Source organism: Petaurus breviceps, unplaced genomic scaffold (genome assembly GCF_028583685.1).
Source record: "Petaurus breviceps papuanus isolate PSGF00001 unplaced genomic scaffold, PetGlider_PUasm1.0 90825, whole genome shotgun sequence".
Classification (NCBI taxonomy): domain Eukaryota; kingdom Metazoa; phylum Chordata; class Mammalia; order Diprotodontia; family Petauridae; genus Petaurus; species Petaurus breviceps.
The window spans coordinates 21254360-21263979 of NW_027187353.1; the positions used below are offsets into that span (position 1 = coordinate 21254360).

Sequence of the window (9620 nt, forward strand, 5' to 3'; positions counted from 1 at the left end):
TCTTCTCTACAATGTGATACCCTAATTAGACAAAGTACTCTGACTAGGGGCAGAATGCAGAGGAACTGTCACTTCCCTAGCTCTGGTCACTCTGTTTCTGTCAATGTATTCCATGATTCCCTTAATTGTATTGACTACCATGGCTACCCTCATGCTTTAATTCCATTTTTAAGCCATCACACATTTCAAAACATATAAACTTGTGATTGGCCTACTAAAGTCTCTAATCCTTTTTCATGTGAATGTTGTCTGGCCATGCCTTCCCTGCCTTGTACAAGTGATGTTTTGGATCCAAGTATAGATTTACATTTTTCTCTAGTAAAAATTCACCTCATTCTACTCAGTCTATCATTTCAGTCTACTAAAGTTTTGGAGGGTCTTCAATCTCTCATCCAAAGTGTTAGTTCTCACTCCCAGCTTCCTGTTACCCGAACATGTGTCAAGTATTCAACTTGTGGCGTCATTGAAGTCACTAAAAAAATATCAAAAACAAAAAACAAATTTCACTCAGCCTAGGACTAAGGCTAGATTTCTGTGGGACTACATAAGAACCTACTTCTCTCCCCTGCCCTCCTCCATTAAGATGGATGTGTAAGTCAAAGTTTTTTAGGTCACCATTTGGGTTGCCACCTACCATTTGGTAGATGAAAAACTGAGTTGTGAAGAGGAGAAGGGACTTGTTCAAGATCACCCAGCAAGTGAGCGGCAGAGTTGGAAGTGGAACAAGGACTCCTGACTTTTAGTCAAGTGCAATAATCCCAAGCCCATACTGCTCTGATTCATCCCTCAGCCCCAGCTCCCTGCCTATTCTACCATGCTGAACAATTTGTGCAGGCAGGTGGAACAGTGCTGGGTCTGAAATCAGGAAGACTCATCTTCCTGGGTTCAAATCTGGCCTCAGACACTTACAAGCTGTGTGACCCTGGACAAGTCACTTCACCCTTTCTGCCTCAGTTTCCTCATCTGTAAAATGAGCTGGAGAAAAAAATGGCAAACCACCCCAGTATCTTTGCCAAGAAAAACCCAAATGGAGACACAAAGAGTTAGACACAACTGGAAATAACTCAACAAGAAGAATCAATTTAAGGGATGGAATGCAGGATTTTTCACTATCAAGGCTTCTCTCTTACCCTGGAGCCTCCTGACTGAACTAGTTCCCAGGGATCACCTCAACTCAAAGAAGGACCTTTAAACCTACATCATGAATCCCTTCACTATCAATGCCTTGCCCCAATCCCAACTCCTTCCTTCACACCCTAACCCCAATCTTATCTAATTTCCAACATCAAGGGAACTATGCCCTGGAAAAACATCATCTCTGATGTCTCAAAGACCCTGGCCCATTGGTCAAGTAGCCCATTCCCCTGATATCTGACCACCACCTCAAATAGCCTCTCACCATTTAGCTATACTCTCAGCATGCCTTGCCATTTAAGGAGGAAAAAAAAAAGACTGACCCTTCTTTTGTCATTCAATTCATTTCAACTCAAACAGCACTGAATGTCAATTATGTATAAAGTACTACACTGGCAATGAGGGAAATAACATTTAAAAGTCCTTGGCCTCAACATGCTTACATTCTACTGTCTCTCTTCTCTCCCCCCTCCCCTGCCCGCCATCCTACCTCAAGCTGGTCACACTGTCATATAATGGTAGAACTGGAAGAGACCAAAAGTAGATCATTCTAGTCCAACCTCCCTGGTTTGCATAGGGGAAAACACACCCAAATAGGAAAAACGATTTGTACAAGGTCATGCAGCTGGTAGGTGTTGGAGCTTAAACTCAAACTCAGGTCTTCTGGCTCTAAATCCAGATCTCCTCTAATTAGATTGTCAGCATTCCAAGGAGTCAGCCCCTGGGGGTTGGACTCTCTAGATGCTCAAGGTGTGGGACACAGAATTAAGATCTAGAAGGAACCATGGAGAACTTCCGGCCAGGGTTTCAAGCTTTTCTATTTCTTGGATCCCTTTGGTAGTTTAATAAGCCTTCTCAGATTAATATTTTAGATGCATAAAACAAAATACATAAGATTGCAAAGGAAACCAGTTCTGAAATTTTGTTATTAAAATATTGTCTTAAAAATAAGTCCATGAAACCTTGGTTAAGAACCCTAATCAAGGCATTTGAGAATATCTTAAACTCAAAACATCCAAAATGGTTCAGCCTCTTCCTCCTCAAACCTCTTCTTCTTCTTCCTAATTTCTTTCTTTTTCTATCAAGGGCACCACCATTTTCGCAGTCACTCAAAGTCAGCCCTGCCTCTTCCAATGCCATCATTCACCATATTTAATCAGGTGCTAAATCTTGTCAATTCCATCTTCAAAACATCTCTCAGTTTCTGTCTCCTCTCCACTCACATAACCAATGCATTCAGGTCTCCATCACCTCTGACTTTGACTTCTCCATGAGTCTATTAATTAATCTTCCCCTTGCCTCTGTAAAGCCACATACGAGCAGCTTTCCAGAGGGCTTCTGCTGCTGTGAACAGCTTTCAAGATTCTCATTACATAGTATAGTGAACTCTCTATTTATTCAATAACAAATCAGAGCAAAACATTCCAGAAAGTCAAGGTACAGCATTCACAATGTTGAAGTTTTCACAGAAAATCAAAATACAGCATTCACCAGGTCATAACTCAACAACTTATCACTAAAATGGCCACGTAGTTTTCACCAAAATGGTCACATCGTTTTAAACAAAGTACATTCATTTAATCAATCACAAAATCCTTAATTCAATCACAAAGTGAAAAAGTCAAAGTTCTTCACCCCTAGGTCACAGTAAATCATAATCTTCTCAGTCAGTACACAGTATCCAAGTAGTCTTCTTTCAGCTTGACTCGAGTCTGGCTCTCAGCTTCCATGGTTCTTCCTCCATGGTCCCAGCTCCAACTATCATCTGGGTTCAAAGGTAGGCAGCTCCCAGTTCCTTGTCCAGCTCCTTGTCCAGTTCCCATTCCATATTGAAGTTCACAGTGTCCAGTCTGCCTCAAGTCCTTCACAGTTCCTGTTTCTGGGAAGACAAAGCAACAGAATCCAAGAGGTCAGCACAAATCATCAGTAAAGTCCCAGGACCTCCAAAACCCTCCTCCAGGACTTCACGAGTTTTCTCTTTCTTGACTCTGCCACCACAAGAGTACTCTATTCAGTTCTGTCTCTAGCCTGGAAATTCTCCTTACATATGGTCATCAGCTCCTCCCCAGAAGTTCACAAATTGTGGGGTTCAGACATTCTGTTTCTTAACAGACTTGAAACAAGGCTCAAAAAAACCTTGAACTGAAACAAGGTGTTAATTCAATAGCTGAAACAAGGTGTGAACTACTTCTGTGCTTGCCATTACACTCTCCCTTTTCCAAACCATCTTCCATGCAGGTGCCAAAGCAATATTCCCAAGGAACAGGACTTCTTGTGTCATTTCCTTTTTCAAACTTACATGGCTTCCTGTTATCTCTGGAATCAATTACAAACTTCTCTGGCTTGGTATCTAAAGCCAGATGTGTCCCCAAACCATTTTTTCTAGACTGATTCCATAAAACTCCCTATTGCCCACTCTAGGTTCTGTCCAAACTGTTCTTTTTGTTGTTGCCTGTACACAACATACCACCTTCCCCTTTGCGGGCATGGTACAGGTTGTTCCCTATGTCTGGAATGCTCTCGCTTCCCATCTCTGCCTTGCAGAGTTCTCAGCACAGCTGCTTCCTAAGGGAAAACTTTCCTGATTCCCTCTCCTTCCCCTCCTCCCCGCCAGATATCGAGAGGGTTGTGAATCAGTTGGACTGAAACTCCGAAAGTTAGATGGAAGTTTCCACCTCCTGCCTGGGGTGTGGTGTAGACCTTCTGGGTAGAGTGAAACTACAGCTTCCTACACAAGCAAGGCCCCAGAGCCCGCCGGCCCAGTAGGTCTGCAAATGGCTTATATGACCCCATCACTCTCAAGAGACTGAGGAATAGGTTAGAACATAGAGTTCCCATTCCCCCAAATCCAGCCCATGACCCATGGGTTCTCACCTACATTTTAGGATCTGGTTCCTTGTGTGCCTCTGATGATGATGATGATGATGATGGATTAAAAGATGTGCTCTGTGCTGCCCAGATGTTCGGAACCTCTCAGGCTTCCTATAGGAAAGGATAGTTGTTGGGCAGGGGTCAATATCACATACTTCCTAGAGCCTCTTCAGGGGACAGGGCTGTGTTTTTCTAAATCCTCCATGGCAGAAAGGACATTGGAATCAGGGTCAGAAGACCTGCATTCAAATCTCAGTTCTGAGGCTTAACTACCTATCCGACCCTTAGCAAATCACCCTACCTCCTTGGCCTTGGTTTCCCTATTTGTAAAATGAAGGAGTTCTGTTGAAAAGAGGCCCAAGATTCTGTTAAGCTCTAAATCCTGAGTCAGAAGCTAGGAGGTGGGCATGGTCATCAGCTTGTCCTCTGCCCCAGGGTCTGTTGCTGCTTTTCTTTCTGCTTGTCTCTCTATTCCCTGCCCCCCTCCCTGCCCATGGAATGGTGAGAATGCAGCTCCCTCTCCCAGGCTATGGGCCGGATTAGGTCCTAAGAAGTTAGGCCCCACTGAGGATTAGCTGAGGACACTGAAGGCTGGGATGTTGATGGTTCAGGGAGAACAGGTGCATGGACTGGGCCCATCTGTGGCTGGGGACAGAGAGGAGGGAGGCTGTCATCCTGAAAGCTCAAAGTTAGAGGCCAGAGGGGAGAGGGGGCTTCTGAGCCTTTGAAAGGCAGAATAGTCTAGTGGAAAGGCCCTGGAGTAGGGCTAACGAGACCTGGGTCCCATTCCAACTACCACTGGCACACTGTGTAACCCAAGGCAAGTGTCTTCTCTTCTCTGGGTCTCATTCCTTCTCTCTACAAGGAGTGAGCTGACTTTCATGTTCCCTGAGATTCTTTCCAGCTCCTAAGGTCAAGGATTCAGTGATGACCCCAGGCCCTTCTAGACCTAGGTCTGTGAGCTCATAAGCTTATGCCCCCAATAGTTCTATGTGAAAGGACCTTGTGGGAAGGTCCCTGTGATCTAGGAACCCTCCCTTCCCCACCCCCAGCCCAGGCTGGGGCCTGAGGTGCGGGAATAGGAGACTATATCTGTGCTTCAAGCCATGATGTTTGCTCAGGCAGCCAACAAACATTTCTTGAGCATTTACTATGAGCCAGGCATATGAGCACTAGTATTGAATGCAAATGTCTCCAAGAGAAAAACAGTCGGAACATGGAGATTATACCAGGAAAAGCCCTGCCACAAGGCCCTGGGGCAGTGGATCAATCAAATGTCCTGGGCCTGAAGTCAGGAACACCAGGGTTTGAATCTTACTTCTGACACTTATTACCTGTGTGGCCCTGGGCAAGTCTCTTGACCTCTGTTTGCCTCAGTTTTTATCTGCAAAACGAAGGAGTCAGACATGTTGACCCCTAAGCTCCCTGTCCAGTCTAAGCCTATAGCTGTAAGGGCTGGGTCCACCATTCATTGGTTGTATGACCCTGGGCAAGTCATTGTCTTCTCTGGACCTCAGTGGAAAATGAAAGGGTGGGACGCGATGACCTCTAAGGTACCTCCAAGCTTGACTGTTGTGAGTTTCAAGCATTAGTGATCTCCAGTCCAAGCCTAGGAGCCGGGGGTCTCCCAGGAAGGCCATTGCCAATGGGCCCCGGTGTGCAAAGAAGTGGGCAGACTGGGTAAGCAGGTGTCTCAGTGTAGCTGTGTTATTTATAGCCTTTCTTTATTACTCACACTCCCGGGGTGCCGCTGGGGAGCGGCAGGTGCCAGAGCTCTTACAGGCAGGGGCTCAGAGCCTGGGAGCTGAGGGCCAGGAGATCTCAGTAGAGAGAATCCCAAGGATGGGCCTCTCCGGAGGCCCCTGAACAAGCAGTGAGGTGAAGTAGCAGTGGGGCTTGGGCCGGGGCTCAGGGCTGGGGGATGCTGGAGCAGGTGGGCTGCATGGGAAGGCCAGGACAGGCAGCAGGAGGTAGAGGAGCAAGGGAAGGGGGCCTGCTACTCTGGGGGAGTCCTGGGGAAGGGTGGCTAGAGAAGACTTAATGGGCTATGTTAAAAGCTGCCCTGAAAGACAGTAGGGAAGGGGATGGAGGTCCCTTCCCTCCAACTGCCACCTCTGTAATGTGCCCCCTGCCTATGCTTAGTGCAAGGGGTCCAGCTGTCAAAGCAGTTCGGCTGACCCCATAGGGGTGCCCTGGACTTGCCAGAGAGGCAGAGCAGGGCAGGGAAAGAGTGGTATGTTTGAAGTTAGCAAAGATGTGGCTTTAGATGCTGCCTCTGACGCTTAGAAGCTGTGTGACCTCTGAACTCAGTTTCCTCATCTGCAAAAATAGAGGTGATACTCTGACTACCCCGGTGGATAGAGCACAGGGCGTGGGATGGAGATCTTCCTTCAGACGTTTTCCAGCTGATCCGCCCTGCGCAATCATTTTACCTCCGCCAGGCTCAGTTTCCCTGTGTGTAAAATGGAGAATCATAACAGCAAGTACTCCCCACAGTTGTGAGATGACGTGTGTGAAGTGTTTTGCTAACTTTAATGGCCTCTGTAAATGCTCGCTATTATTACCATTATTAGCACAGGAACGCTGCGATGTAGTGGGGACGAGAGAGAATTTAGAGTCAGAATGGACCAGAGTCCCATCTTCCTACACGACTCTGAGCCAATCACTTTGTCATTTGTGGGCCTCGTGTTTCTTCATCTGCACAATGGGGCTGATGCCTGCTGCACAAGGTGGTGGGGAGGCTCCAGGAAGGGGGTGCAGGGTATCCTGGGAAGGTGGCTGGGTTGGGAGTTGGGGGCCTGGAGTCACGCTGAGCCTCCACAACTTGCCAGCTGTGTGACCTGTGGACCTCAGTTTCCCTCCTATAAAGTGACGGAGTTGGAGCAGGTGATCTCAGAGTACCCTTCTGGCTCACTGATGCATTAAGTCAGGAGGAATCCTTCTCAAGAACTGTGGGAAAGAATCCAGCCAGTGCCACCTGCAGGCTGGCATCACTAATCAGTCTCAGCTTCATTTTTTGCTTTTTGGCAAAAAGGGAAGCATTTCCATGGAGCCAGGCCTATACAACATGGTATATGGAAGGTGACTCTTACGGAAACTGAGCCAAGGGATCTGGTCCAAGTCTAGACTCTGACATTTCCCAGCTGTGCAATCATGAACAAGTCACTTTCCATCCCTGAATCTCAGCTTCCTCATCAGTAGAATGGGGACAGCAATAAGTGGAACTTCACAGGGATATTATGGGTGTAAGGCCTTGGTAATCCTAACTGAGGTATTAGGTATCCCTCAGGTATTATGGATTGCCTTAGAATGGAAATTTTTGGAGGATGGGCTGGGCTAGATGAACACTGGGGTTCTTCCGACCTCTAGAATTCTTTGACTCTGTATTTCTATTGAGGTTTGTCAGAGCTTCAGGAGAATTTGCCTGACTAGAGACCTAACTGGAATGGAGGGTCAGGGGTGGGGGGAGGCTGTGCAGTGCATGATGGGAATTGAAAGGACAAATGGAAATAGGTGTGTGTGCTTAGCTCCAACTGAATTTGTGAGGGTACCCTGTCTGCACTCTGAGACGGACAAGTGGAGAATGGGATGAACTCATCTATGAGTAAGGGCTAGGGACCTTTGATTGAGAAGGATAACTCCAAACATCTTACTGCTGCCTGGCTGCCTTTTTTGTGTCCCAGCTTGGGGTCAGAGGAGGGGCAGTCCGGGTTGGACTAACAACAGAGTTGACAATGTGATGAGTATCGAGCTTCTAGGCACACTAGCTGGGCATGGTCTCACTCTAAAAAAATCAAAACACTTCTCCAAAGCAATGGGGATGGCAAAAGTGATGGGAGAAGCAGAATGAGCAGTGGTTTCCAAGAGGGAGTGGAAAGCTGAGGAGCGGGCTCAGGCAGAAGAGGTCCTCCCAGAGAGGGCCCAAGGCAGTTGGCATCAGAGTCACCACCTGGCCTCACCTCAGAGTGAATCTCTTCCCTCCTCTCCACTGGGCAAGTCCAAGGAAGACTGGATTCATGTGTGTTAATACCTTGTGAAATATTAACCTGCTCCACGATTTTTCCTGATTATTTATTTTGCTATTCGTTTCCAATTAAACCCCGTCCTAGTCAATTTATAGTTCTTGCCGGGGGCGTTGGTAGAGGAAATAGTGGGTGGGGGCTCAAGATGTTGGATCCAAGTAATGAGGTGATTCCAGAGTTGAGTGGGATATCTGTTTACACGAGGAAAATGTTCTGCAAACCTTAAAATGCTCTAGAAATGGGAATGATTCTTTTTACTCAGAGTTCAATCACATAGCCAGAAAGTTTAGATGATTAAAACCTAGATGGCTTAATCATTTATAGATGCTATCGAACATGATTCAGTGTTCTGGGAACTTCACTCTTCCCTAGGGTGGGGGGAATAAATGGCATCCACATGCAGACCCTTATGGTAGAGGGTGGGGCTGGGAGCTGGGGGCATTCACAGTCATCTGGGGATTGGAACAGGGGCATCTGGAGAGAAGGTGAGCACTCTGGAGTCTTGGTCTTTGCATGGAAGAAATGACAAGGAAAATGTGGATGATCTAAAGACTTAGCCTGGCCTTGCCTGGAAATCAAATGGACTGTGGGGCTGGGGAGAAAGAAAAATGAGCAGGGGAAGAAGGAAGAGGGGAGGGGTGCTAGAGTTAGACCCTACGAGATTTTCAAAGTGAGCACATACATCTCACACAAATCAGGGATTGATTTATTATTTTGTTGATTGTTTAGATTTGAGAATATGATGGAGAAAATATTAATAAAGCACATTAAATTTAGAAGTGTGTCATGGAGAGAGAAAGACAGAGAGACAGAGACAGAGAGAGACAGAAACGACAGAGAGAGGCAGAGAGGAACCACTCTGCACACACTTTTAACCTACAAGGAATAGCAGGAAAAAACAGGATTTGTAGAAGAACTTTTCCAGGCAGTTCTGGTATATTTGAGAATGTGTTAAGTGATACTAGGGATTGACATATCTCTTTAGGACAAAAGGTAGCTCATTCAAGGGTCTCTGTCGTGTTTTATTCCTTATTTTCCACAAACAATTTTCCCTTTAATCTTGAGGACTTTCTGCTTATAAGAGGGGATCTACTTCAGTATATGGGGACAGCAAGCCTGTACTTTCCCAGGCTCCCTGGGGCTAGAAGACACAAGAAGTGAGCAAATCTTCCCAACTGCCCAAAGTGTCCTGAGTCACAGATACGTGAGTTACCAAGAAAAAAATCATTTTGCTAAACATCTCAGAGTCCAGTGCTAGCCTCTGACATTTACTATGTGTAGCCCTGGGCAAGCACCTAGACCTCAAGCCCTTCCCTTTACTAAGTCATCGACAAGATTCAATTTATCTCAATAAAGGAACTTCTCACACTGAGCCCTCCTTACCCTGCTGAAATCACAGACAGATCTTTTACATACCGATGCTAAGAATCTCAGGTGAGTCTAGCCCCAGGGCCAGAAGAGTTGCATTTATTAGACACTTGGGGAGCAATCGATTCTGTTCTCAGATAGCCACCCACACAGTCCAAATATCGGTCCTCAGGGCTTTGCCTCCAGCAGAACAGTTCAGAGTGGTCAAGAGACTTGACCTAGGGC

At 46.4% G+C, this 9620-nt stretch overlaps 1 long non-coding RNA gene across 1 annotated transcript; it reads right to left on the reverse strand.

The window, feature by feature from the left end:
• Positions 1-2513: 2513 nt before the first annotated feature.
• On the reverse strand, positions 2514-4569 carry LOC138148735 (uncharacterized). The gene is made up of 2 exons (XR_011165138.1): positions 4013-4569; positions 2514-3013 (listed from the first exon to the last, which is right to left on the reverse strand). It is a non-coding gene; the product is annotated as an uncharacterized lncRNA (long non-coding RNA).
• Between the last annotated feature and the right edge of the window lie 5051 nt (positions 4570-9620).